The following is a 25,456-nucleotide window of genomic DNA, read 5'->3' on the forward strand; positions in this document are numbered from 1 at the left end:
GACAGGAAGGTTTGACTGAGTGGGTGGGCCCATAATTGATATGAAATGAAATTTGATCTCCAAAGATTGGGTCAGAATGTTTGGAAATGTATTTTTGTAATTACTATTAAAGGTGGCTCCCCATACCCTCCATGTGGGAGCCAAGAAGGAAGGACACAGATAAGATCTGTTTGTTTTTTGTCATTTTCCCCCCGTAAGGTAGTACATGAGCTTTGAAGGCAGAGTATAGCTTCAACTCAGATCTTCCAAATCCATGCTATTATTTAGGTTTATTTACCTTTTGTTATCCACCAATCTTTAATAAACTATTCTAGCTGGATTACAGGAAATGAAGACAGGGTCATTTGTCTATCCTAGGACCAAACTGCCTAAAGGAGAATCTTCACTCCATTCCCTACCCTCAGCATGGTTATCTCAGGGGCAATCAGTTTATTTTATTCTATTATTTTAAGGAGCACTTATTTATTTATTTTGGCTGTGCTGTATCTTAGTGGAGGCATGCAGGATCTTTGGTTGGGGCATGTGGGATCTAGTTCCCTCACCAGGGATTGAACTCAGGCCCCCTGAAATGGGAGCATGGAGTCCTAGCCAGTGGACCACCAGGGCCATCCCAATGGCAATCAGTTTGAAGATGCCAATAGCTATAGAAAGCCAGGGGAAACAGACAGGGCTGTGTGGTACAAGTGTCACCTGATCATCTGGAAATTGTTCTAATGCTAAACTTGGAAGATCTGGGTTATATTTTGGTAAAGAAAAGCAGAATCCTAACACATATGATTCATTGTTCTATCCTCAGAGACTTCCTAGTACATGGTGTTCACTAAGAATGTCTATAATAAATAAATGAGCCTGTATATACTTACTGAGCCTTGTCTTGCTATGTCTCTATCACTGTATTTCATAACCAGAATCTAAACTGCAGCACAGGCAACTTTTATTCAGTTTCTTCTAAATACTCTTTGAATAACTTCTATGGACAAGAAACTGAACTAGTTTCTCTGGGAGACACAAGCATAATATGAATAAAGCTATGTCATTTATACGTTTTATTTATTTATTTTTGTTTGTGAGTGTGATTGCAGTGGTTGCAGCTCCCGGATTCTAGAGCACAGACTCAGTAGTTGTGGCGCATGCACTTAGTTGCTCCATAGCGTGTACGATCTTCCTGGGCCAGGGAATGAACCTGCATCTCCTGCATTGCCTGGTAGATTCTCGACCACTGAGCCACCAGGGAAACCCAAGGTATGCAACTTGCTTTAAGAAGCTAGAAATCTAATGATGAAGATAGACACAGACACAAATAACTGCTTCTTGAACATAAAACCTCAGGGATGTCTCAAGTTCCCCAACTCATTACCTTTCTCTCTTTTTGCAAGCATTTTTCAACTTCTGTTTCCCTTAAGAACACTTGTACTTTTGTGCTTTATCTTCCTTGCCTTTGTTATTCCCTTGACACCATTCTTATGTTCTTTGATATCAACAATTATTGTTCTAATGGCTCCTTCCTCTCTTTATTTGAACAAGCTTTGAGCACATCCTTCTTGGCTGGAGAAAAGACTTACCTGAAGGCTTTTCTTTATTTTCAAGTTTGGTTTCTTTCCTTTAAAAAAATTTTTTTTCTGTACTTGAAGTTGGCCATTTGTAACTTTTGGTAGAATAGTAGAAGTAGAAGTGCATGTGCTGTCGTGTCTGACTCTTTGAGACCCCATGAACTATAGCCCACTAAGTTCTTCTGTCCGTGGGATTTTCCAGGCAAGAATACTGGCATTGGTTGCCATTTCCTTCTCCAGGGGATCTTCCTGACCCAAGGATCGAACCTACGACTCCTGCATTGACAGGCGGATTCTTCACCACCGGGTCACCTGGGAAGCCTTCTCTATATTTTCTCCAGAAGGTACTTAGTAAAAGTTTTATTAGTAAAGTAAAAAAAAATCAATGCCTAGTATGCTTCTCTCCATCCTTTACCTCTTAACACATAATATATTACAGAAACTGGTTGAAATTCTTAATGGCAAACATACGCGTGCTATCTGTTATAAACAGTATTGCATCATTAAAATCAGATGAGTTAATAAAAATTGTTATCTGAATTGTGTAGCAAAGGTCCAGTAAAATGGATTCAGGGCCAAAAAATGTCATGCCACTGTAAACCTCTCTAGTTTTTTTCTGATTTTAGTGAAAGAAAAATGAGATACTACTTTGCATTTTTAAACAAATATTTTATCACTATAGCTCTGATTTCTTACAGCACTTTAGAAAACTTTTTGATGTACAATCAGCTCATTTGATCTTTACAATAACATTGTTTTGAAAAAATCAGAGTTATGTCTCAACTATCATTTTTAGCAGATAAGAAAACTCAGAGATGCTAAATGACATCTTTAAATTCATAACATCTGCTTTTATGTGGCAGATCCAGATCTCAAATACAGGCATTCCTATCCTGTTTATTTAACTTATATGCAGAGTACATAATGAGAAACGCTGGGCTGGAGGAAACACAAGCTGGAATCAAGATTGCCGGGACAAATATCAATAACCTCAGATATGCAGATGACACCACCCTTATGACAGAAAGTGAAGAGGAATTTAAAAGCCTCTTGATGAAAGTGAAAGAGGAGAGTGAAAAAGTTGGCTTAAAGCTTGGCATTCAGAAAATGAAGATCATGGCATCTGGTCCCATCACTTCATGGGAAATAGATGGGGAAACAGTGGAAACAGTGTCAGACTTTATTTTTTTGGGCTCCAAAATCACTGCAGATGGTGACTGCAGCCATGAAATTAAAAGACACTTACTCCTTGGAAGGAAAGCTATGACCAACCTAGATAGCATATTGAAAAGCAGAGATATTACTTTGCCAACAAGGTTCGTCTGGTCAAGGCTATGGTTTTTCCTGTGGTCATGTATGGATGTGAGAGTTGGACTGTGAAGAAAACTGAGCGCCGAAGAATTGATGTTTTTGAACTGTGGTGTTGGAGAAGACTCTTGAGAATCCCTTGGACAGCAAGGAGATCCAACCAGTCCATCCTAAAAGAGATCAGTCCTGGGTGTTCATTGGAAGGACTGATGCTAAAGCTGAAACTCCAACACTTTGGCCAGCTCATGCGAAGAGTTGACTCATTTGAAAAGACCCTGATGCTGGGAGGGATTGAGGGCAGGAGGAGAAGGGGATAACAGAGGATGAGATGGCTAGATGGCATCACTGACTTGATGGACGTGAGTTTGAGTGAACTCCGGGAGTTGGTGATGGACAGGGAGGTCTGGCGTGCTGTGATTCATGGGGTCACAAAGAGTTGGACATGACTGAGCGACTGAACTGAATTGAACTGAATGCAGATGGTGCTTCTTGAAGTATAGGAGCTGGAGAAATATGTATATTCTCACATGTTCCTTAACCATTCATCCACTGATGGACACTTCTTATTTCCACGTCCTGACTACTATAAATAATATGGCAGCAAACATGGGTACCAATATCTTTTTGAGTCTGTGTTTTCATTTCCTTCAAATAAATGCCCAGAGTTGGAATTGCTGGATCAACTGATAGTTCTATTTTTAATCTTGGGGGGAACTTCTATACTGTTTTTTCCACAGTGATTGCACCAATTCACATTCCCATCAGTAAAACATAAGGGTTCCTTTTTCTACACATTCTCACCAACACCTGTCATTTCTTGCCTTTTGAAAGTAGCCATTCTAACAAGTATGAGAGTAGTTTTGATTTGCATTTCCCTGATGATTAGTGATGCTGAGCACCTTCTCATACACCTGTTGATCAATCTATATGTCTTCTTTGGAAAAATGTCTGTTACGATCCCATCCCATTTTTAAATTGGGGGTTGTTTGTTTTTCTTTTGAGTTGTAGGAGTTCTGGAAATATTTTAGACATTAACCTCTTAAGAGACAGAGTTTTCTGATAGAAGGATTCAATGGAAATGACAAGCTAAAAAAAATAAAGTAAATATGAAAGACCTTATAATGTTTTCCCTCAATAGTCTTCGGAAGTCTTGTATATATCTAAGTCACATAAGACTAAATCTTTTAAGTGTCATAAGTCTCATGCCCTTGGTTGTTTGCCATATTGAAGGACAAACTGGGAATCAGCTGATGAAAAACATGTTTTTAAAAAACTCTTTTCTTTCCCATACTTTTCACATAAGACCAAATTCCAACAAACAAAAAATTTCTTTCCACAAATGAATTTTTAAGGCAGTTGTTTACATCCTGGTGTTTGTGAATTGGATGTTTGTCATTCAAGGAGTACAACAATGTCAAAATCAGGTAAGAAAATTCAGTAAGGTCACTTAAGATGTGGACTAAAATCTTTAACAGCTCTTATTTCTATTATATTTTTATTCCTGTGATTATACATTTGCAGACTAAGATGTGACATAAAGCAAAGAAAGCATTAGAACAGAAATATTTTGGCATCAACTTAATCTATCACATAATTGAGACCTGAGCCTGCTCCATAATAGTAAAAAAGGCAATAGGCTCATCATTCACGTACTCCTAGGATTTAGTTCCGGGTTTTGTTCTGGCTGTCAGAAAGTCTTTTGATCTAAAACATCTTATTAGCAGTTTATATTGGGCATTTAGAATGTTTTACCCAGAAAAACAGACTAAATTGTTAATCTTGTGTGTGATGTCTCATGCATTGTTTTGCTTTTCTGCTCTTGGTAGTAATTTCTGGAAGTCACAAAAGAATTTTAAACAACTAAACATGGTGTATTTTGTACACTTTTTTTTTTTTTTTTTTTTTTGTCTGCACCAGGTCTTAGTTGCCGCATGCAGGATCTCTAGTTGAGGCACTGAGTTCTCTGACCATGGATCAAACCGAGGACCCCTGTGTTGAGAATCTTAACCACTGGACCACCAGGAAAGTCCCTGTTTATCTTAAAATGTTGTCCTTTTTTTTCAAATTTTGTTTTGTTTTCTTGCTGCATTAATGTCTCCTATAAGTTTCTCTCCTTATAGTAGTACCCTAACCTGGGTACAGACCCAGGTCCTGAGGTGACTGCTTAACCAGCCAGCCACGTAAATTTGGAAGAGTCTTTTCACTTGGCCTTGATGTCTTCTCCGGGTCTTCCTTCTTAAATGTTCATCGAACTGAAGCAGGTATTGAAAAAAATTAATTGAAGGAATAAATATTAACCTGTTTTTCACATGCATGTTTGGCCAGTATTATGATAGTCTCTCAGATCTGAATGAGAGTACAAGCTGGGAATGTGTGTTAAAGGACTCCTTTCTGGAAATATCCAACATGTGGTCTCATGAAGTTAAAGTCTGGCAATCATCAATGGGATGAGCTAAAGCTCTGTGAAGACTGAAGCCCAAATTTTTATGTGATTGTTTTGAAGTTTTTAACTCTTATTTTGATGGACATCAACAGGACTGGGAAGGGGTTGGAGAAATATCCTCTCTTGCAACCTGCTACTTATACACTGCTCTTCCCTGGTGGCTCAGACAGAAAAGAATCTGCCGACAATGTGAGAAATGTGGGTTCAATATCTGGCTTGGGAAGATCCTCTGGAGAAGGGAATGGCAACCCACTCCAGTATTCTTGCCTGGAGAATCCCCACGGACAGAGGAACCTGGCAGGCTACAGTCTCTGGAGTCTCAAAGAGTCGAACATGACTGAGTGACTAACACACACACTTATACCCTAGCATGGGAAGGATGTTGAATGCACCACTGACCAGCTGGGAGAGGCACACAGTTTTGGCGATCTTTGGGTAACTTAAGATTATCCTTGTGCCTTCTCTGACGGCTCAGTGGTAGAGTTCACCTGCCAATGCAGGAGACACATGTTGGATCCCTGATCCAGGAAGATCCCAAATGCTGCGAAGCAACTAAGCCCATGCACCACAAGTACTGAGCCTGTGTTCTAAAGCCCAGGAGTCCCAACTACTGAGCCCACATGTCACAACTACTGAAGCCCACTCACCCTAGCTCTACAACATGAGAAACCACCAGAATAGGCCCCGGCTGTCCACAACTAGTGCAAAGCCTGCTGCTGCTACTGCTGCTGCTGCTAAGTCACTTCAGTCGTGTCCAACTCTGTGCGACCCCATAGACGGCAGCCCACAAGGCTCCCCCGTCCCTGGGATTCTCCAGGCAAGAACACTGGAGTGGGGTGCCATTGCCTTCTCCTTAGTGCAAAGCCTAAGCAGCAACAAAGACCCAGCACGTGTGTTCATGCTTAGCCTCTTAGCTCGTGTCCAACTCTCTGCAACCCTATGGACCATGGCCTGCTAGACTCCTCTGTCCATGGGATTTTCCAGGCAAGAGTACTGGAGTGGGGTGCCGTTGCCTTCTCCAAGACCTAGCACAGCCATAAATAAATAAGTCAATAAAATTATTAAAAAATAAATATTAAAAGGAGAAGGCAATGGCACCCCACTCCAGTACTCTTGCCTGGAGAATCCCATGGACGGAGGAGCCTGGTGGGCTGCAGTCCATGGGGTCACTAAGAGCTGGACACGACCGAGCGACTTCACTTTTGCTTTTCACTTTCCTGCATTGGAGAAGGAAATGGCAACCTACTCCAGTGTTCTTGCCTGGAGAATCCCAGGGATGGGGGAGCCTGGTGGGCTGCCGTCTACGGGGTCGCACAGAGTTGGACACGACTGAAGTGACTTAGTAGTAGTAGTAGTAGTAATATTAAAAATAATTTTTTGGGAAAAAGATTCTCTTTGGCACTTGCCAATTATGGAAGAGGTTTAACTGTCAAATTTCCTAGTACTTTGAAAATTTATACTTTCTTGGATCATCTACTATAATTTAGTGTATAGAAAATGTCTAGATGAATAAACATGTTAATAGTGGCTATTCTTAGGGAGAGGTATTACTGCAGGGACACTTCCAGTTTTACTTTACATGCTTTCAAATTACTATATTACTTTTGTTATAAACAATAAAGAACTATAATGTACTCTATTAATAACCCCAAGCTGAAAAAGAGACTTGTCATCCAGACACTCCATGCAATGGATATGATTCTCAGGGTGGAAAAAAAAAAATCTCTACTTTCTAAAGTAGGTTTCACCAAGATGGCTTGTGTTTATGAGTACTTAGAAAAAAATTTTATCACTTTTCTCCCTTCACAAATATTTCATTATTTGACTGTGCTCAGAGATTTTTGTGTGCCTAAATTTTTCAAGGAATAGAATATATTTTTGGTACATAATAGGTACTCAATAAATGTTTGTTGAGTGATTACATTAAATAAATCTTCAGTTCAGTTCAGTTCAGTCACTCAGTCGTGTCCGATTCTTTGCGACTCCATGAATCGCAGCACGCCAGGCCTCCCTGTCCATCACCAACTCCCAGAGTTTACTCAAACTCATGTCCATCAAGTCGGTGATGCCATCCAGCCATCTCATCCTCTGTCGTCCCCTCCTACTCCTGCCCCCAATCCCTAACTGTACTCTATTTTGAAATCAGAATAACTTTAAAAATAGAAGGATACCAGTTTGGGCCCTAAAACTTTTTTTCCTGGGAATCTAAAAGATTTTACAATAATCTCTAATCACTGTCTTTAAAAAATTCCCTACTTAGTTTTAGGGAATAGTTTATATAATCAAAACTCTGATTTAACAAATACATTATATATAATATAAAAAATTTTTAAGTTGTAGTATAGTTGATTTCCACTGTTGTGTTAACTTCTGTTGTATAGCAAAGTGATTCAGTTATACACATATTGGGTTGACCAAAAAGTTCATTTGCATTTTTCTATAAGATCTTATGTAAAAACCCAAATTTTTAGCCAACTCAATATATACATTCTTCTTAAACTTCTTTTCCACTATGGTTTATCACAGGATATTGAATATAGTTCCTTGTGCTACACAGTAGGACATCGTTGTTTATCCATTCTATGTATAATTGTTTGCATCTAATATTTCAATTTCTAGAGGAATTATTAAATAAGCATTTTATGTTAACAAAATTCTTTCATGTTATTTATCTTTCCTTCATGACTACTCTTTTGGTGCTATAATCTCAATTTTTAAAAAGTGATTAAATGAATGAATGCATGGATGAATAAGTGCTTTGCTTAAGATCCTAAAGGCAATAAATGGTCAAGACAGGTTAGTGTTCACTGACCCTGCCTCCCCAGACTACTGTTTGGCCCCTTAACCCCTGTTGTCTCTCCAGAAAAAAGAGGTAGTACTCTAATGGCTTTTTCCCATGGCTGTATATAAACAGGTTATTTGATTCAGTAAATGTTTGACAGGAAAAGATGAAAGATTAAGCCAAATGAACAATGTCTGCTTACCAAAGGTAAGGCTTAACATCTTGGTTTATAACTTTTCTGGGGCTCTAAAGTCACTGCAGATTGTGATTGCAGCCATGAAATTAAAAGACGCTTATTCCTTGGAAGGAAGTTATGACTAACCTAGATAGTATATTAAAAAGCAGAGGCATTACTTTGTCAACAAAGGTCCAACTAGTTGAGGCTATGGTTTTTCCAGTAGTCATGCATGGATGTGAGAGTTGGACTATAAAAGAAAGCTGAGAGCAGAAGAATTGATGCTTTTGACCTGTGGTGTTGGAGAAGACTCTTGAGAGTCCCTTGGACTGCAAGGAGATCCAATCAGTCCATCCTAAAGGAAACCAGTCCTGGGTGTTCATTGGAAGGACTGATGTTGAAGGTGAAACTCCAATATTTTGATGCAAAGAGCTGACTCAGTTGAAAAGACCGTGATGTTGGGAAAGATTGAGGGCAGGAGGAGAAGGGGATGACAGAGGATGAGATGGTTAGATGGTGTCACCGACTCAATGAACATGAGTTTGGATAAACTCCAGGAGTTGTGGATAGACAGGGATGCCTAGCGTGATGTGGTTCATGGGGTTGCAAAGAGTTGGACACGACTGAGTGACTAAACTGAGACTGATAAGAAATGTTATAATCTCCATCAGCAAGTCTTTACAGTCTTTAAATATACAAACTCATATTTCTTTTCCAATGCCAAAAGTTAATTTCCCTCTATTCTATATCTGGAAAGAGAAAGAGAGAGAGAATGAACAAAGTTAAAATGGATCAGAATTACTGAGATTTCTTTGCTATATTTTATTTAATTTCACATCTTAAAATTGAGTTGGAATGGTGCTTAATAAAAAAAATTGTTATTGATAGATACATTCTGAAAAAAGAAAAAGAAAACTCAAGTTTTGGCAGTAGTAGCTTCAGTTTCAGTTTCAGTTTCAGTTCAGTCGCTCAGTCGTGTCCTACTCTTTGCGACCCCATGAATCGCAGCACGCCAGGCCTCCCTGTCCATCACCAACTCCCGGAGTTCACTCAGACTCACGAGTGATGTGACTCCATCGAGTCAGTGATGCCATCCAGCCATCTCATCCTCTGTCATCCCCTTCTCCTCCTGTCCTCAATCCCTCCTGGCATCAGAGTGTTTTCCAATGGTCAACTCTTCACATGAGGTAGCCAAAGTACTGGAGCTTCAGCTTTAGCATCATTCCTTCCAAAGAAGCCCCAGGGTTGATCTCCTTCAGAATGGACTGAGTGGATCTCCTTGCAGTCCAGGGGACTCTCAAGAGTCTTCTCCAACACCACAGTGCAAAAGCATCAATTCTCTGATGCTCAGCTTTCTTCACAGTCCAACTCTCACATCCATACATGACTACTGGAAAAACCATAGCCTTGACTAGATGGACTTTTGTTGGCAAAGTAATGTCTCTGCTTTTCAATATGCTATCTAGGTTGGTCATAACTTTCCTTCCAAGGAGTAAGCATCTTTTAATTTCATGGCTGCAGTCACCATCTGCAGTGATTTTTGGAGCCCCCCAAAATAAAGTCTAATACTGTTTCCACTGTTTCCCCATCTATTTCCAATAAAGTGATAGGACCAGATGCCATGATCTTCATTTTCTGAATGTTGAGCTTTAAGCCAACCTTTTCACTCTCCTCTTTGACTTTCATCAAGAGGCTCTTTAGTTCTTCTTCACTTTCTGCCATAAGGTTGGTGTCATGTGCGCATCTGAGGTTATTGATATTTCTCCCAGCAATCTTGATTCCAGCTTGTGCTTCTTCCAGCCCAGCATTTCTCATGATGTACTCTGCATATAAGTTAAAAAAGCAGGGTGACAATATACACCCCTGACATACTCCTTTCCCTATCTGGAACCAGTCTGTTGTTCCATGTCCAGTTCTAACTGTTGCTTCCTGAACTGCATATAGGTTTCTCAAGAGGCAGGTCAGATGGTCTGGTATTCCCATCTACTTAGATTTTACTAAATCTATTTTCCTTTCTTTTTTTTCCCTTATTACATTTCTACTGAGTCTTTTCCTGTAGTTTTTTGGAATTAAGCTAGCTGTTATACACGGAAACTTGTTTGTATGCACAAATGAGTTTTTTCCCTCACTTCCTTTGATGTTCATATGAATTTTATTAAATTTTTTTGGCTTTGGAGATTTACCTCTCTTGATCTTTTGTGTTCTGAACAGCATTTTCCCTTCCAACTAATGTTCATGTGAATTAAGCTTTCACAGTTGCATTTACAAACTGCTGTGGAAATTAAAAGTTTTTCTCTGTGGCTTGCAACTCTTAGAACAAAATCCACTCCTGGTAGGAGCCAACTATGCCAAATATCTATCCCAGTCTAAGTACCAGCACAGGTTGGCAGACACCAATGTTGAATTATAGTTTTGACCAATAGACACAAATCCTTGTCATTTCATAATTCTATTTGAAAATACAAATGTTCTTTAAATGATTTTTTCTATTCCAAATTCTTTTTCTTAGCTTTATCTGCCTCTGAAATATTTGCCAGTGGTATGTCTCAGTATAATCACTGATAAATGTACACGACTATTGTGGTGGCTTTAATTCCTTACTAAAGTTTAAATATATTTGAGATATTGCTAACAGTTATTTACAATGTTCTTTTGATTCTTTATACGGAATGAATCCTGCTGGATAATATTATACAAAACAGCAATTTGATTTATTGAAAGTAAACTTTAGTATTGAAAATCCCTACCCTTTGGGCTTATGCATATTTTAAATGTCAAAATATGCCAAGAAAGATCAATTATATTCCCTTCCCAGGTAATTAGTTACAATCAGAATTGAAAAAAACAATTGAAATACTTTTATTTGAATATTGTCACAGCATTAAATGAATTTATCTTGAGTTTCTAATATAGAATGTCTAATAGAAATCCCTGTGTACCAAGATGCAGCCCACTTGTACACTTTTGTTTGGGAAAAGATGCATTTAGAAATGGTCGTTTTTTAGTACTGTTGCATTTGGAGAAGGCAATGGCAACCCACTCCAGTACTCTTGCCTGGAAAATCCCATGGACGGAGGAGACTGGTAGGCTGCAGTCCATGGGGTCTCGAAGAGTCGGACACGACTGAGCGACTTCACATTCACTTTTCACTTTCATGCATTGGAGAAGGAAATAGCAACCCACTCCAGAGTTCAGGCCTAGAGAATCCCAGGGACGGCGGAGTCTGGTGGGCTGCCGTCTATGGGGTCGCACACAATTGGACACGACTGAAGCTACTTAGCAGCAGCAGCAGCAGTAGTAGCAGTACTGTTGCATTATTAAGTTCTATTCTCGTTTTTAATAGAATGTGGCAGATATCACTAACTTTCATGGGCGTCAAAGGAGTTTTGTGATGAAATTACTACAGTTCCTCCCCGCCTTTATTAAAATCCTCAATCCCCGAGGATTGTGGTGATATACCAACTCCTTAGCCTAGCAGGTCAGAGCTGCTCTTTCCTGGTGGGTCTCCTTTAAGTCTTCCCTGGTTTCTAAGCTTCCTGTCACTTCCTCTCTCAGAATTCTCTCTGACAGTCTCTGATTTTGGAAATGCGAAACCCCTCCCAGAATCCCCTTCCTGCCACCCTCCCATTTCAAACTCAGTTGTGAAATCCTGCCAAATGCCAGTCTTCTCTCCGGTTAGTCTGAGATCGCTCTTGGACAGTGGTTTTCTAGTACAGTCCCCTACTGGCACCTCATGGAGAACCTGCAAGCAGTGCAAATTCACTGGTCACATGCTGTGGTGGTGGTTTAGTCACTAAGTAATGTCTGAGTCTTGCGACCCCATTGACTGTAGCCTGCCAGGCTCCTCTGTCCATGGGGATTCTCTAGGCAAGAATACTGGAGCGGGTTGTCATTTCCTTCTCCAGGGGCTCTTCCCGACCCAGGAATCAAACCTGGGTCTGCTGCATTGCAGGCAGATTCTTTACCGACTGAGTTATGAGGGTAGCCCCAGTCACATGTTGGACCTTTGGAATTTGAGAGGGGTTAGGATTTTGTGTTTGAACAAGTACTTCTGGAGATTCTGACTCACAGCCCTAGGGCAGAGATCCACTAATATCCATCTACCTTTTTTCACAGTGGGTGCTCAACAACATTTTCATATGAAGTCAATCCTTCTAAGGAAACAAAAACAAAAACAGTTCCCCAAAATTGGATAATGGAGATATTTTAATCTGCAGCTAATTTCCCCAAAACTTGTTTACTTACTGATCACAGCTGTTGATGACCAATTTACCTAAAATTCAGCTTCCTTTGAGTATTTTTACCATCTTATCAGTGTCCACGCCTACACATTCTTCAAGCCACTAATGAAAGTTCTACTTTCATTCCAAACCTGAGATTCTCCCCACTGGGCCTTAGTCTTTTTCTCTTATTTGTTCCCATAGTGAGTTAGCAACAGGTTTCTCTTTGGTATAGCACAACTACACTCATTTCACATGCTAAGAAAGTAATTCTCAAAATTCTCCAAGCTAGGCTTCAACAGTATGTGAACCAAGAACTTCCAGGTGTTCAAGTTAAATTTAGAAAAGGCAGAGGAACCAGAAATCAAATTGCCAATATCTGTTGGATCAAAGAAAAAGCAAGAAATTCCAGAAAAACATCTACTTCTGCTTAATTAACTATGTAAAGCCTTTGATTATGTGGATCACAAAAAACTGTGAAAAATTCTTAAAGAGATGGGAATACCAGACTACCTAACCTGCCTCCTGAGAAACCTATATGCAAGTCAAGAAGCAACACTTAGAACCACACATGGAACAATGGACTGGTTCAAAGTTGGGAAAGGAGTACGTCAAGGCTGTGTATTGTCACCTTGCTTATTTAACTTATATGCAGGGTACATCATGTGAAATTCTAGGCTGGATGAAGCACAAGCTGGAATCAAGATTGTTGGGAGAAATATCAATAACTTCAGATATGCAGATGACACCACCCTCACAGCAGAAAGTGAAGAGGAATTAAAGAGCATCTGGATGAAGGTGAAAGAGCAGAGTGAAAAAGCTGGCTTAAAACTCAATATTCAGAAAACAAAGATCATGGCAGCCAGTCTCATCACTTCATGGTAAATAGATGAGGAAACAATGGAAACAGTGACAGACTTTATTTTCTTGGGCTCCAAAATCACTGCAAATGGTGACTGCAGCCATGAGATTAAAAGATGCTTGATTGTTGAAAGAAAAGCTATGACAAACCTAGACAGTGTATTAAAAAGCAGAGACATTACTGTGCCATAAAGATCTGTGTAGTCAAAGCTATGGTTTTTCCAGTAGTCATGTATGGAGATGAGAATTGTACCATAAAGAAGGCTGAGCGCCAAAGAATTGATGCTTTTGGACTGTGGTGCTGGAGAAGACTCTCGAGAGCCCCTTGAACATCAAGGAATCAAACCAGTCAATCCTAAAGGAAATCAGTACTGAATATTCATTGGAAGGACTGATACTGAAGCTGAAGCTCCAATACTTTGGCCACCTGATTCGAATGAGCTGACTCATTGGAAAAGGCTCTGATGCTGGGAAAGATTAAGGGAAGGAGGAGAAAGGGGCAGCAGAGGATGAAACGGTGAATGGCATCAGTGACTTAATGGACATGAGTTTGGGCAAGCTCCAGGAGATGGTGAAGGACAAGGAAGCCTGGGATACTGCAGTCCATAGGGTTGCAGAGAGTAGGACACAACTGAGTGACTGAATGATTGCAACTCCTGTATTAGTTAGGAGTGATACTATTTACAAGAGTCAGGCTGCAAGGCTACAACTCGCAGAGTGGATAGGAGAAAGAAAGGATATGTGTGTGTGTGTTAGTCGCTCAGTCGTGTCCCACTGTTTTGAGACCCCAAGGACTGTAGCCCACCAGGCTCATCTGTCCATGGGATTTGCCAGGCAAGAATACTGGAGTGGGCAGCTATTCCTTTCTCCAGTGGATCATCCCAATCCAGGGATCCAACCCAGGTCTCCCACATTGCTCGCACATTCTTTACTGTCTGAGCCACCAGGGAAGCCCAAAGAAAGGATCTGGTTGGTTGCAAATAGAGTATAACCTGTACAGTCTTCTTTTAAAATAAGAAATTATAAATAATTAGCTGATTATTGCAAGGATAAAAAATGTCAGGAGAAAATTAGTAGAGATAATGAAGCATTTTTGTAGCTGGTAGATTTTTGGCACCATGATAAGGGCAGAAGAGTTTTGTAAAAATAAAGTTTCCTTCTAATCTGCTAAATTATTTGAAAGTCAACATAAAGCAAAGGAGGATTAGCCAGTGAGTATAATTTATTCATATTTTGCTATGGATTGTGATAAAGCCTGCTCTCTTTTTTTCCCATGGGCAGACAGACTCAGTGTTTTATTTTATAGCTTTTCTTTATTTTTTTTTTTGAAAGGCTGCACCATGTGGTATGTCGGATCTTAGTTTCCTGACTAGGGACCAAACTTGTGGTCCCTGCTATCGAAGTAAGGGATCTTAACCACTGAATTACCATGGAATTCCCAATAACACCTTACTGTGGACTATGAAGAATACTTAAGGGATATGATATATAGTCGGAAAAGCAATGGCAATCCATTCCAGTACTCTTGTCTGGAAAATCCCATGGACGGAGGAGCCTGGTAAGCTGCAGTCCATGGGGTCGCTAAGAGTCGACCACAACTGAGCGACTTCACTTTCACTTTTCACTTTCATGCATTGGAGAAGGAAATGGCAACCCATGCCAGTGTTCTTGCCTGGAGAATCCCAGGGACGGGGGAGCCTGGTGGGATGCTGTCTATGGGGTTACACAGAGTTGGACATGACCGAAGTGACTTAGCAGCAGCAGCAGCATGATATATGGTCATAGGTAACTTGACAGGATTTAGGAAATTAGGCCACGATTTCATATTTTTAAATTTTATTCATTTATTTTGATTGGAGGCTAATTCAGTCCAGTTCAGTCGCTCAGTCGTAGACAACTCTTTGCAACCCCATAAACCATATCACACCAGGCCTCCCTGTCCATCACAAACTGACAGAGTCTACCCCAAACCCATGTCCATTGAGTCGGTGATGCCATCTAATTATCTCTAACTCTGTCATCCCCTTCTCCTCCTGCCCTCAATCTTTCCCAACATCAGGGTCTTTTCAAATGAGTCATCTCTTCACATCAAAATATTGGAGTTTCACCTTCAACATCAGTCCTTCCAATGAACATCCAGGACTGGTTTCCTTTAGGATGGACTGGTTGGATCTCCTTGAAGTCCAAGGAACTCTCAAGAATCTTCTCTAACACCAAAGTTCAAAAGCGTCAATTCTTTGTCACTTAGCTTTCTTTATATTCCAACTCTCACATGCATGACTACTGGAAAAACCATAGCCTTGACTAGACGGACCTTTGTTGAAAAAGTAATGTCTCTGCTTTTGAATATCCTGTCTAGGTTGGTCATAACTTTCCTTCCAAGGAATAAGTGTCTTTTAATTTCGTGCCTACAATCACCATGTGCAGTGATTATGGATCCCCCAAAATAAAGTCTGTCTCTGTTTCCACTGTTTCCCCATCTATTTGCGGTGAAGTGATGGGACCAGATGCCATGATCTTTGTTTTCTGAATGTTGAGCTTTAAGCCAACTTTTTCACTCTCCTCTTTCACTTTCATCAAGAGGCTCTTTAGTTCCATAAAGGTGGTGTCATCTGCATATCTGAGGTTATTGATATTTCTCCCAGCAATCTTGATTCCAGCTTGTGTTTCCTCCAGCCCAGTGTTTTTCATGATGTACTCTGCATGTAAGTTAAATAAGCAGGATGACAATATACAGCCTTGACATACCCCTTTTGCTATTTGGAACCAGTCTGTTGTTCCATGTCCAATTCTAACTGTTTCTTCCTGACCTGCATAAAGGTTTCTCAAGAGGCAGGTCAGGTGGTCTGGTATCCCATCTCCTTCAGAATTTTCCACAGTTTATTGTGATCCACACAGTCCAAGGCTTTGGCATAGTCAATAAAGCAGAAATAGATGTTTTTCTGAAACTCTCTTGCCTTTTCAATGATCCAGCAGATGTTGGCAATTTGATCTCTGGTTCCTCTGCCTTTTCTAAAACCAGCTTGAACATCAGGGAGTTCACGGTTCACATATTGCTGAAGCCTGGCTTGGAGAATTTGGAGCATTACTTTACTAGCATGTGAGATGAGTGCAATTGCGCAGTAGTTTGAGCATTCTTTGGCATTGCCTTTCTTTGGGATTGGAATGAAAACGGACCTTTTCCAGTCCTGTGGCCACTGCTGAGTTTTCCAAATTTGCTGGCAAATTGAGTGCAGCAATTTCACAGCATCATCTTTCAGGATTTGAAATAGTTCAGCTGAAATTCCATCCCCTCCACTAGCTTTGTTCATAGTGATGCTTTCTAAGGCCCACTTGATTTCACATTCCAGGATGTCTGGCTCTAGGTGAGTGATCACACCATCGTGATTATCTTGGCTGTGAAGATCTTTTTTGTACAGTTCTTCTGTGTATTCTTGCCACCTCTTCTTAATATCTTCTGCTTCTGTCACGTCCATATCATTTCCATCCTTTATCAAGCCCATCTTTGTATGAAATGTTCCCTTGATATCTCTAATTTTCTTGAAGAGATCTCTAGTCTTTCCCATTCTGTTGTTTTCCTCTATTTCTTTGCATTGATCACTGAAGAGGGCTTTCTTATCTCTTCTTGCTATTCTTTGGAACTCTGCATTTAGATGCCTATATCTTTCCTTTTCTCCTTTGCTTTTTGCCTCTCTTCTCTTCACAGCTATTCGTAAGGCCTCCCCAGACAGCCATTTTGCTTTTTTTTTTTTCCTATGGGAATGGTCTTGATCCCTGTCTCCTGTACAATTTCACAAACCTCCTTCCATAGTTCATCAGGCACTCTGTCTATCAGATCCAGTCCCTTAAATCTATTTCTCACTTCCACTGTATAATAGGGATTTGATTTAGGTCATACGTGAATGGTCTAGTGATTTTCCCCACTTTCTTCTAGATGTTTTATAGTTTCTGGTCTTACCTTTAGATCTTTAATCCATTTTGAGTTTATTTTTGTGTATGGTGTTAGAAAGTGTTCTAGTTTCATTCTTTTACAGGTGGTTGACTGATTTTCCCAGCACCACTTTTTAAAGAGATTGTCTTTTCACCATTGTATATTTTTGCCTCCTTTGTCAAAGATAAGGTGTCCATAGGTGCTTGGATTTATCTCTGGGGTTTCTATTTTGTCCCATTGGTCTATATTTCTGTCTTTGTATCAGCACGATACTCTCTTGATGACTATAGCTTTGTAGTATAGCCTGAAGTCAGTTAGGTTGATTCCCGTTTCATTCTTCTTTCTCAAGATTGCTTTGGCTATTTGAGGTATTTTGTATTTCCATACAAACTGTGAAATTATTTGTTCTTGTTCTGTGAAAAATACCACTGGTAGCTTGATATAGTGATTGCATCAAATATATGGATTACTTTGGGGAGTATACTCATTTTCACTATATTGATTCCTCCAATCCATGAACATGGTATATTTCTCCATCTATTTGTGTCATCCTTGATTTCTTTCATCAGTGTTTTATAGTTTTCTACATATAGGTCTTTTGTTTCTTTAGTTTGATTTTTTCCTAAGTATTGTATTCTTTTTGTTACAATGGTGAATGGATTTGTTTCCTTAATTACTCTGTTTTCTTATTGTTAGTGTGTAGGAATGCAAGGGATTTCTGTGTGTTAATTTTATATCATGCAACTTTACTATATTCATTGATTAACTCTAGTAATTTTCTGGTGGTGTCTTTAGGGTTTTCTATGTAGAGGATCATATCATCTGCAAACAGTGAGAGTTTTACTTCTTTTCCAATCTGGATTCCTTTTATTTCTTTTTCTTCTCGGATTGCTGTGGCTAAAACTTCCTAACTATGTTAAATAGTAGTGGTGAGAGTGGGCACCCTTGTCTGGCTCCTGACTTTAGGTGAAATGCTTTTAATTTTTCACCATTGGGGATAATGTTTGCTGTGGGTTCATCACATATGACTTTTATTATATTGAGGTATATTCCTTCTATGCCTGCTTTTTGGAGGGTTTTTTTTATCATGAATGGATGTTGAATTTTGTCAAAGACTTTCTCTGCATCTATTGAGATAATCATATGGTTTTTATCTTCCAATTTGTTAATGTGGTGTATCACATTGATTGATTTGTGAATACTGAAGAATAAAGCCCACTTGGTCATGATGTATGATCTTTTTAATATGCTGCTGGATTCTGTTTGCTAGAATTTTGTTGAGGATTTTTGCATCTATATTCATCAGTGATGTTGGCCTGAAGTTTTCTTTTTTGTGGCATCTTTGTCTGGTTTTGGTATTAGGGTTATGGTGGCCTCATAGAACGAGTTTGGCAATTTACCTTCCTCTGTAATTTTCTGGAAGAGTTTGGGTAGGATAGGTGTTGCTGCTGCTAAGTTGCTTCAGTCGTGTCCGAATCTGTGCGACACCATAGACAGCAGCCCACCAGGCTCCCCCGTCCCTGGGATTCTCCAGGCAAGAACACTGGAGTGGGTTGCCATTTCCTTCTCCAATGCATGAAAGTGAAAAGTGAAAGTGAAGTTGCTCAGTTGTGGTCAACTCTTAGCGACCCCATGGACTGCAGCCTACCAGGCTCCTCCGTCCATGGGATTTTCCAGGCAAGAGTACTGGAGTGGGGTTCCATCGCCTTCTCTGAGAATAGGTGTTAGCTCTCCTCTAAATTTTTGGTAGACTTCACCAGGATTTCATATTAATTCAATGAAGAGTAAGTTAAGATATAGGGCCCAGTGTGTCATATTTTATTGTGTAGCCTGGAATTCTATTAATATATTTTATAAAAAGTTACAAGGGGGAAAATTTTGCTAATCTTTGGCCAAAGAAAGTTTAGGAAAATTAAACATTAAATGAGACCTAGCAAACTTTATAATCAGTCAAGATTATTGAAAAACGATATAATCATACTTGCTTGTCTTACTCTCAGAGGATTTTTTTGCAGCTAGTGTTTTCCAGACTGAGGGTGAACTAGAGTCTGACTGTTTCTCTGCCTTTAGGACATGACCAATTGTATTGGCTCTATACTTCACCTTGAAATTCTCCCAAGCTCTCCCAGGCTCTGAATGGATGATGGATGCATGGATTGTAGCAAGGGGATGTCTCACTGAGTGTTCCCAAACACGTTTGCTGCTGCCTGGCATCAGTCTTCTTTCTCGTCTCCTGCTGCTTTTGGTTACTGTCTGTAAGAAAGGGGGCAAAACCATTGAACCCATCTCTGTCCCAAGTGTGTCAAAGGCTGCAGTATGTGGCATTTGGAGGGTTTCTCTGATGTCCTCACTGTTACCTGGTTCCCATAGACAAGAAGTCCTGTGCTCTCAGGTCCCCCAGAGGACTCAGTGCAATGTCTTTTTTATAGTCTTTTGCCTCCCTGCCCAGTCTAATGCTCACCCTCAGAAGGCAGTGGGTAGAAGCGGGTGCTTGAAGAACACACCCAGAATTGCCTTCCCTTCACAAGTCCCTGTGTCCTTGAAAGGCTCTCACCTTTCAAGGAGCAGATGACTGCTCCTCAGAGCCAAGCATATACACACTGCAGATTCTGTTTGTCCAACACGTGTCTGAATCTTGGGGTGCACACAACTTGTGTTAAGTGGAGCTCTCCCACAATACAGCCACTACTTCCTGAATCCATTCTGTGTGCTGCCTACATGGGGAGTTGTGGTAACCCTGCAAAAATCCCCACCCTCACCGTTGGCCACACAATGGCCTGGGCCTCTTCCTATGGTGGATCCTTGAGCACCAGCGTGTCTTACTCTCCCTAATATTCTGTAGCCCTCCCCAGTGAAAAGGGTTCTGGAGAGTGATGTATTCTTATGTTTTCTTGAAGAATCATGTGTTTTATACCAGTTAAAATGGTTCAAACTAAGGAAAGAGAAGCAATTACCAGTACATATTTTAGAACCTAAATTATTACAGTTGAAAAGAAATTTTATTTAGTAAAAAATTTCCATTCTTATCTCTATACCCAGCCATTATCATTTTTCCTTTGCTTTTTGGAGAAGTCTATTTATTTTTCTAAATACAATCTATTTTTCCCCTGATGGGTCAGAATGCCAATTTCTCCCTCCCCTTGGGTTCCTGCATATCCCTTTATTTATTATTATTTTTTTCTGCATATCCCTTTAACCTGTTATGTTTTTGCTCTCATTTTTTACTCAGGTAGAACTCCATCATCTGACCCAGAGGAGCCAGAAAATCATCTGTTATTTAGCCATTAAAAATTAACCCTTAATGTGACTTTCCTGGTGCTCCAGAGGTTAAGACTCCATGCTTCCACTGCAGGGGGCATGGATTCCACACCTGATGAAGTGTTAGTCACTCAGTCGTTTCTGACTCTTTGCGACCCCATGGACTGTAGCCCTTTAGGCTCCCCTGTCCATGGGATTCTCCAGGCAAGAATACTGGATTGGATAGCCATTCCCTTCTCCAGGGGATCTTCCTGACCCAGGGATTGAATCTGGTTCTCCTCCACTGCAGGCAGATTCTTTACCATCTGAGCCACCAGGGAAGCCCATACCTGATTGGTAACTATAAGATCCTACATGCAGCCTAGCATGGCCAAAAAAAAAATTTAAAAATTAACCCTCAACCATTATCAGTATTTGTTTAGCATACATTAACAAAGTGTCATTGAAGCTGATGAACTGCAATGAAGAGTCATGCACCACAAAATTGTTGTGGCTCCTATTTTCAAATGGAAAAACTGAGGCACTGGGTAGGGAAATGGCTTGCTGGGGTTGGCCATGCCACAAAAACCTGAACTGAATCACTGATTTCTTAATTATTAAAGGCCACTCCACTCTGAGTCTCTTTTCTTCCCATCCCATTCCTTACCATTCCCTCCAACACCACCACTATTCTACTTTCTCTTTTTTTTTTTTTTTCTACTTTTTCTGCTTGATAGTAGAAAAAGAAAAAGGTTAATCCAGGGCTTCCCTGGTGGCTCAGTGGTAAAGAACCCACCTGCCAATGCAGGAGATGCAGGTTGAATCCCTGGGTCAGGAAGATCCCTTGGAGGAGGAAATGGCAACCCACTTCAGTATTCTTGTCTGGTAAATCCCATGGATACAGGAGTCTGTTGGGCTACAGTCCATGGGGTCATAAAGAGTCAGACATGACTGAGTGACTAACACACACAGTAGCAACAATAGAAAAGCTGCTAGATAGAATAAAACAATTTAGACCAGAATAAGATGCTATTGTACATGGGCAAATACTGGAATATTTGATTTAATATTTTTCAGGTAAAAATGACAAAGAAATACCTATTTAATCTTAATAATGATTATTAGCCCCTTAGCAGACCCTAAGGTCAGAGTTTGAAGAGTTCAGCTTCAGTCTGACCTAATTTTTAAAAAGGCCCTGAAGGAGTGCCACAGCAAAATGTCAAGTTCACCTCTGAGTCTACAAAACAATCTAGCCACACAGCACAGAGGGAGGAAGAGAGTCACATCCTTTCAATACTTATTGCCTCCTCTCACTGTTCTACAAAAAGAAAACATCTTCCTGAGTATTACTTTGTTACTGTTGTCACTTTTCTCAGATTTATCACATTTTAAAAACACATCACCATGTTTTAGATAAATATTTCAAACACGTTTTACCTCTGAGTGCATTAGAGATTAAAAAAAAAAAGTAATTCTAATTAGTGTTTTGTTGCTGCTTGTGATTTCCACCCTTGGCTTTGAAGATCAAAAAATAATAGTATGTGCTTACACATTATTTACTTTCTCCCACACACTCTGATATTATCTTGCCATTTTCTAATGTAGAACATTGGCATGAAAAATATTGAGTCATAGATGTTTGTGTGTATAGACACCAGAGTTTCAGGGTGGGCTTGAAGCTTTTGTGTGATGATCAAATGTACTGACTTTGATGATAGGTTCGAACACTACTTGGGTGGCCTTGGGCAACTCACTAACTTTGTTGAGTCTCAGTTTCTTCATCTGTAAAATGGGAATTAAGGAAGCTACTTAATGTAAAGTGCTTAGCATAAATGCCCAGCATGAACTATGTGTGTAATACATGTATACTGTTGTTTACAAACATAGACTCTGGAGTTAGGCATCCTGAGTTCACATCCCAAATCAACTACATACTTACTGTGCTAATTACTGAACTCCTCAGTGTCTCTGTTCATTCATTTGTAGCCAGATTTTTTTTTCCTTTTGGTCTGTGAGGCATACATACCAGTAGTTCCCTGACCAGAGATTAAACCTGTGCCCCCTGCAGTGGAAGCACAGAGTCTTAACCACTGGACCACCAGGGAAGTTTCTGTAACCAGAAATTTAAGCAGAGAATTATAGAGAGGGTTTTTATATCTACCTTTTCAAACTGAGATTTCATGATGAAGGCTTTGCTACTAATTCTGGCAGACAGCTGTCAATTCATGTATCTTGACTAGAATAACTAGAGACCCATGATTTTAATTAGGTTTTTGTTTGTTTAGAAAATAAAGGCATTGACTGGTGAAAAACAGAATTTATTGTAGGGCTATATATGGTAGATAAGAATCTCACCAGAACACAGGGAGATGGACAGTGATACAGCAGGCTTGACAGAAACAGGAACTAAAGCAGCATCTGTCTTCCTCTCAGAGGCAAGTAGATCTCTTCATGAGATTTCAGCTTTTCCCAGCATTCTTACTCCATTCTGTTCTTGAAACCGACTGGCTTCTTGTGACTCTATTTAAGAATCATTTCTGCTTAATCATACCTTGCCTTTTAAGGTTTCTCTAGCCTTGAATCTACGCCATGACCTTACAGCTTGAGTTCTCCCGACCAAATGTTTGAAACTTTCATTTTCCAAAATCCAGTTTTGTAAGAAGGATGAGTGGTCCAGATTTTCTTTTCAAGCCAGACCACTGGCTACAGTATGAATGGACTTTCCTTGAGTCAGATGGTCTCCACTGATCCAAATAGCAGTGGCTTGGGGAATTTCATTTATGTGGCACAGGGAGGTTTCCAAGAGCAGCAGATATAGGCAGGGCAGGAAGTTAGTGATGTTTCTGGTATCTCCATTGGAAAATGGAGGTCATGGAGTTTATACTCAGAAATTTTGGAATCCACTTAAGTCTCAGTTCAGTCTCGTTCAGTTCAGTTGCTCAGTTGTGTCCGACTCTTTGTGACCCCACACACTGCAGCACACCAGGCTTCCCTGTCCATCGCCAACTCCTAAACCTTGCTCAAACTCATGTCCATTGAGTTGGTGATGCCATCCAACCATCTCATCCTCTGTCGTCCCCTTCTCCTCCTGCCTTCAATCTTTCTCAGCATCAGGGTCTTTTCCAATGAATCAGTTCTTCGCATCAGGTGGCCAAAGTACTGAAACTTCAGCTTCAGCATCGGTCCTTCCAATGAATATTCAGAACTGATTTTCTTTAGGATTGACTTGCAGTCCAAGGAACTCTCAAGAGTCATCTCCAACACCACAATTCAAAAGCATCAGTTCTTCTGTGCTCAGCTTTCTTTATGGTCCAACTCTCACAGCCATACATGACTACTGGAAAAACCATAGCTTTGACTCTACACACCTTTGTCAGCAAAGTAATGTCTCTGCTTTTTAATATGCTATCTAGGTTGGTCATAGCTTTTCTTCCAAGGAGGAAGCATCTTTTAATTTCATGGCTGCAATCACCATCTGCAGTGATTTTGGAGCCCCAGAAAATAAAGTCTGTCACTGTTTCCATTATTTCCCCATCTGTTTGCCATGAAGTGATGGGACCCGATGCCATGATCTTTGTTTTTCAAATGCTGAGTTTTAAGCCAGCTTTTTCATTCTCCTCTTTCACTTTCATCAAGAGGCTCTTTAGTTGTTCTTCGCTTTCAGCTATAAGGGTTGTGTCATCTGCATATCTGAAGTTATTGATATTTCTAGGAAATGGCAACCCACTCCAGTGTTCGTGCCTGGAAAATCCCAGGGACGGGGGAGCCTGGTGGGCTGCTGTCTATGGGGTCGCACAGAGTCGGACACGACTGAAGTGACTTAGCAGCAGCAACAGCAATCTTGATTCCAGCTTGAGCTTCATCCAGCCTAGCATTTCACATGATGTACTCTGCATATAAGTTAAATAATCAGGTGACAATACACAACTTTGACGTCCTTTCCCAATTTGGAAACAGTCCACTGTTCCATGAGTGGCTTTAACTGTTGCTTCTTGACCTGCATTCAGGTTTCTCAGGAGGTAGGTAAGGTGGTCTGGTATTCCCATCTCTTCAAGAATTTTCCACAGTTTGTTGTGATCTACACAAGTCAAAGGCTTTAGCATAGTCAATGAAGCAAAAGCAGATGTTTTTTTGGAATTTTCTTGCTTTTTCTACAATCCAACAGATGATGGCAATTTGATTTCTGGTTCCTCTGCCTTTTCTAAATCCAGCTTAAATCTGGAAGTTATTGGTTCACATACTGTTGAAGCCTAGCTTGGAGAATTTTGAAAATTTCTTTGCTAGGGTGTGAGATGAGAACAATTGTGTGGTAGTTTGGGCATTCTTTGTATTGCTTTTCTTTGGAATTGGAATGAGTCCCACTTAAGTTTATTCTTTCTATTAGGAAGTTCAGTTCAGTTCAGTCTCTCAGTTGTGTCTGACTCCTTGTGACTCCATGAACCGCAGCACGCCAGGCCTCCCTGTCCATCACCAACTCCTGGAGTTTACCCAAACTCATGTCCATTGAGTCGGTGATGCCATCCAACAGTCTCATCCTCTGTCATCCCCTTTTCCTCCTGCCCTCAATCTTTCCCAGCATCAGGGTCTTTTCAAATGAGTCAGCTCTTCACATCAGCGACTTATTCAAATGGTCTTGGCTTGAGACTAACGATGGAAACATGAATTTTGCTCCAGGATCTGTTTTAGTATCATTCTATTTAAAGTGTGGTGCATAGACTAGCCTAAGGAAGCATTATTATGAACAAAGCTAGTGGAGGTGATAGAATTCCAGCTGAACTATTTCAAATCCTAAAAGATGATGCTGTGAAAGTCTTGTACTCAATTTACCAGCAAATTTGGAAAAGTCAGCAGCGGCCACAGGACTGGAAAAGGCCAGTTTTTATTCCAGTCCCAAAGGAGGGCAATGTCAAAGAATGTTCAAATCACTGCACAATTGCACTCCTTTATAT

The 25,456-nt window shown here is 40.2% G+C and overlaps 1 long non-coding RNA gene across 2 annotated transcripts in view; it reads left to right on the plus strand.

The window, feature by feature from the left end:
* The window catches only part of LOC138442677 (uncharacterized), a 30,160-nt gene extending 9,583 nt beyond the window's left edge, over window positions 1-20,577 (plus strand). Inside the window, exons 2-4 of one of the 2 annotated variants that reach the window (XR_011257829.1) lie at window positions 1,753-1,894; window positions 4,776-5,119; window positions 20,500-20,577. This is a non-coding gene — a long non-coding RNA (uncharacterized lncRNA). Of the gene's footprint in view, window positions 1-1,752; window positions 1,895-4,775; window positions 5,173-20,499 lie in introns of those variants that run through there. The other variant, XR_011257828.1, reaches the window with a different exon arrangement.
* The last annotated feature ends 4,879 nt before the right edge of the window (window positions 20,578-25,456 follow it).

This window comes from Ovis canadensis, chromosome 6, assembly GCF_042477335.2.
Source record: "Ovis canadensis isolate MfBH-ARS-UI-01 breed Bighorn chromosome 6, ARS-UI_OviCan_v2, whole genome shotgun sequence".
Taxonomy (NCBI): Eukaryota; Metazoa; Chordata; class Mammalia; order Artiodactyla; family Bovidae; genus Ovis; species Ovis canadensis.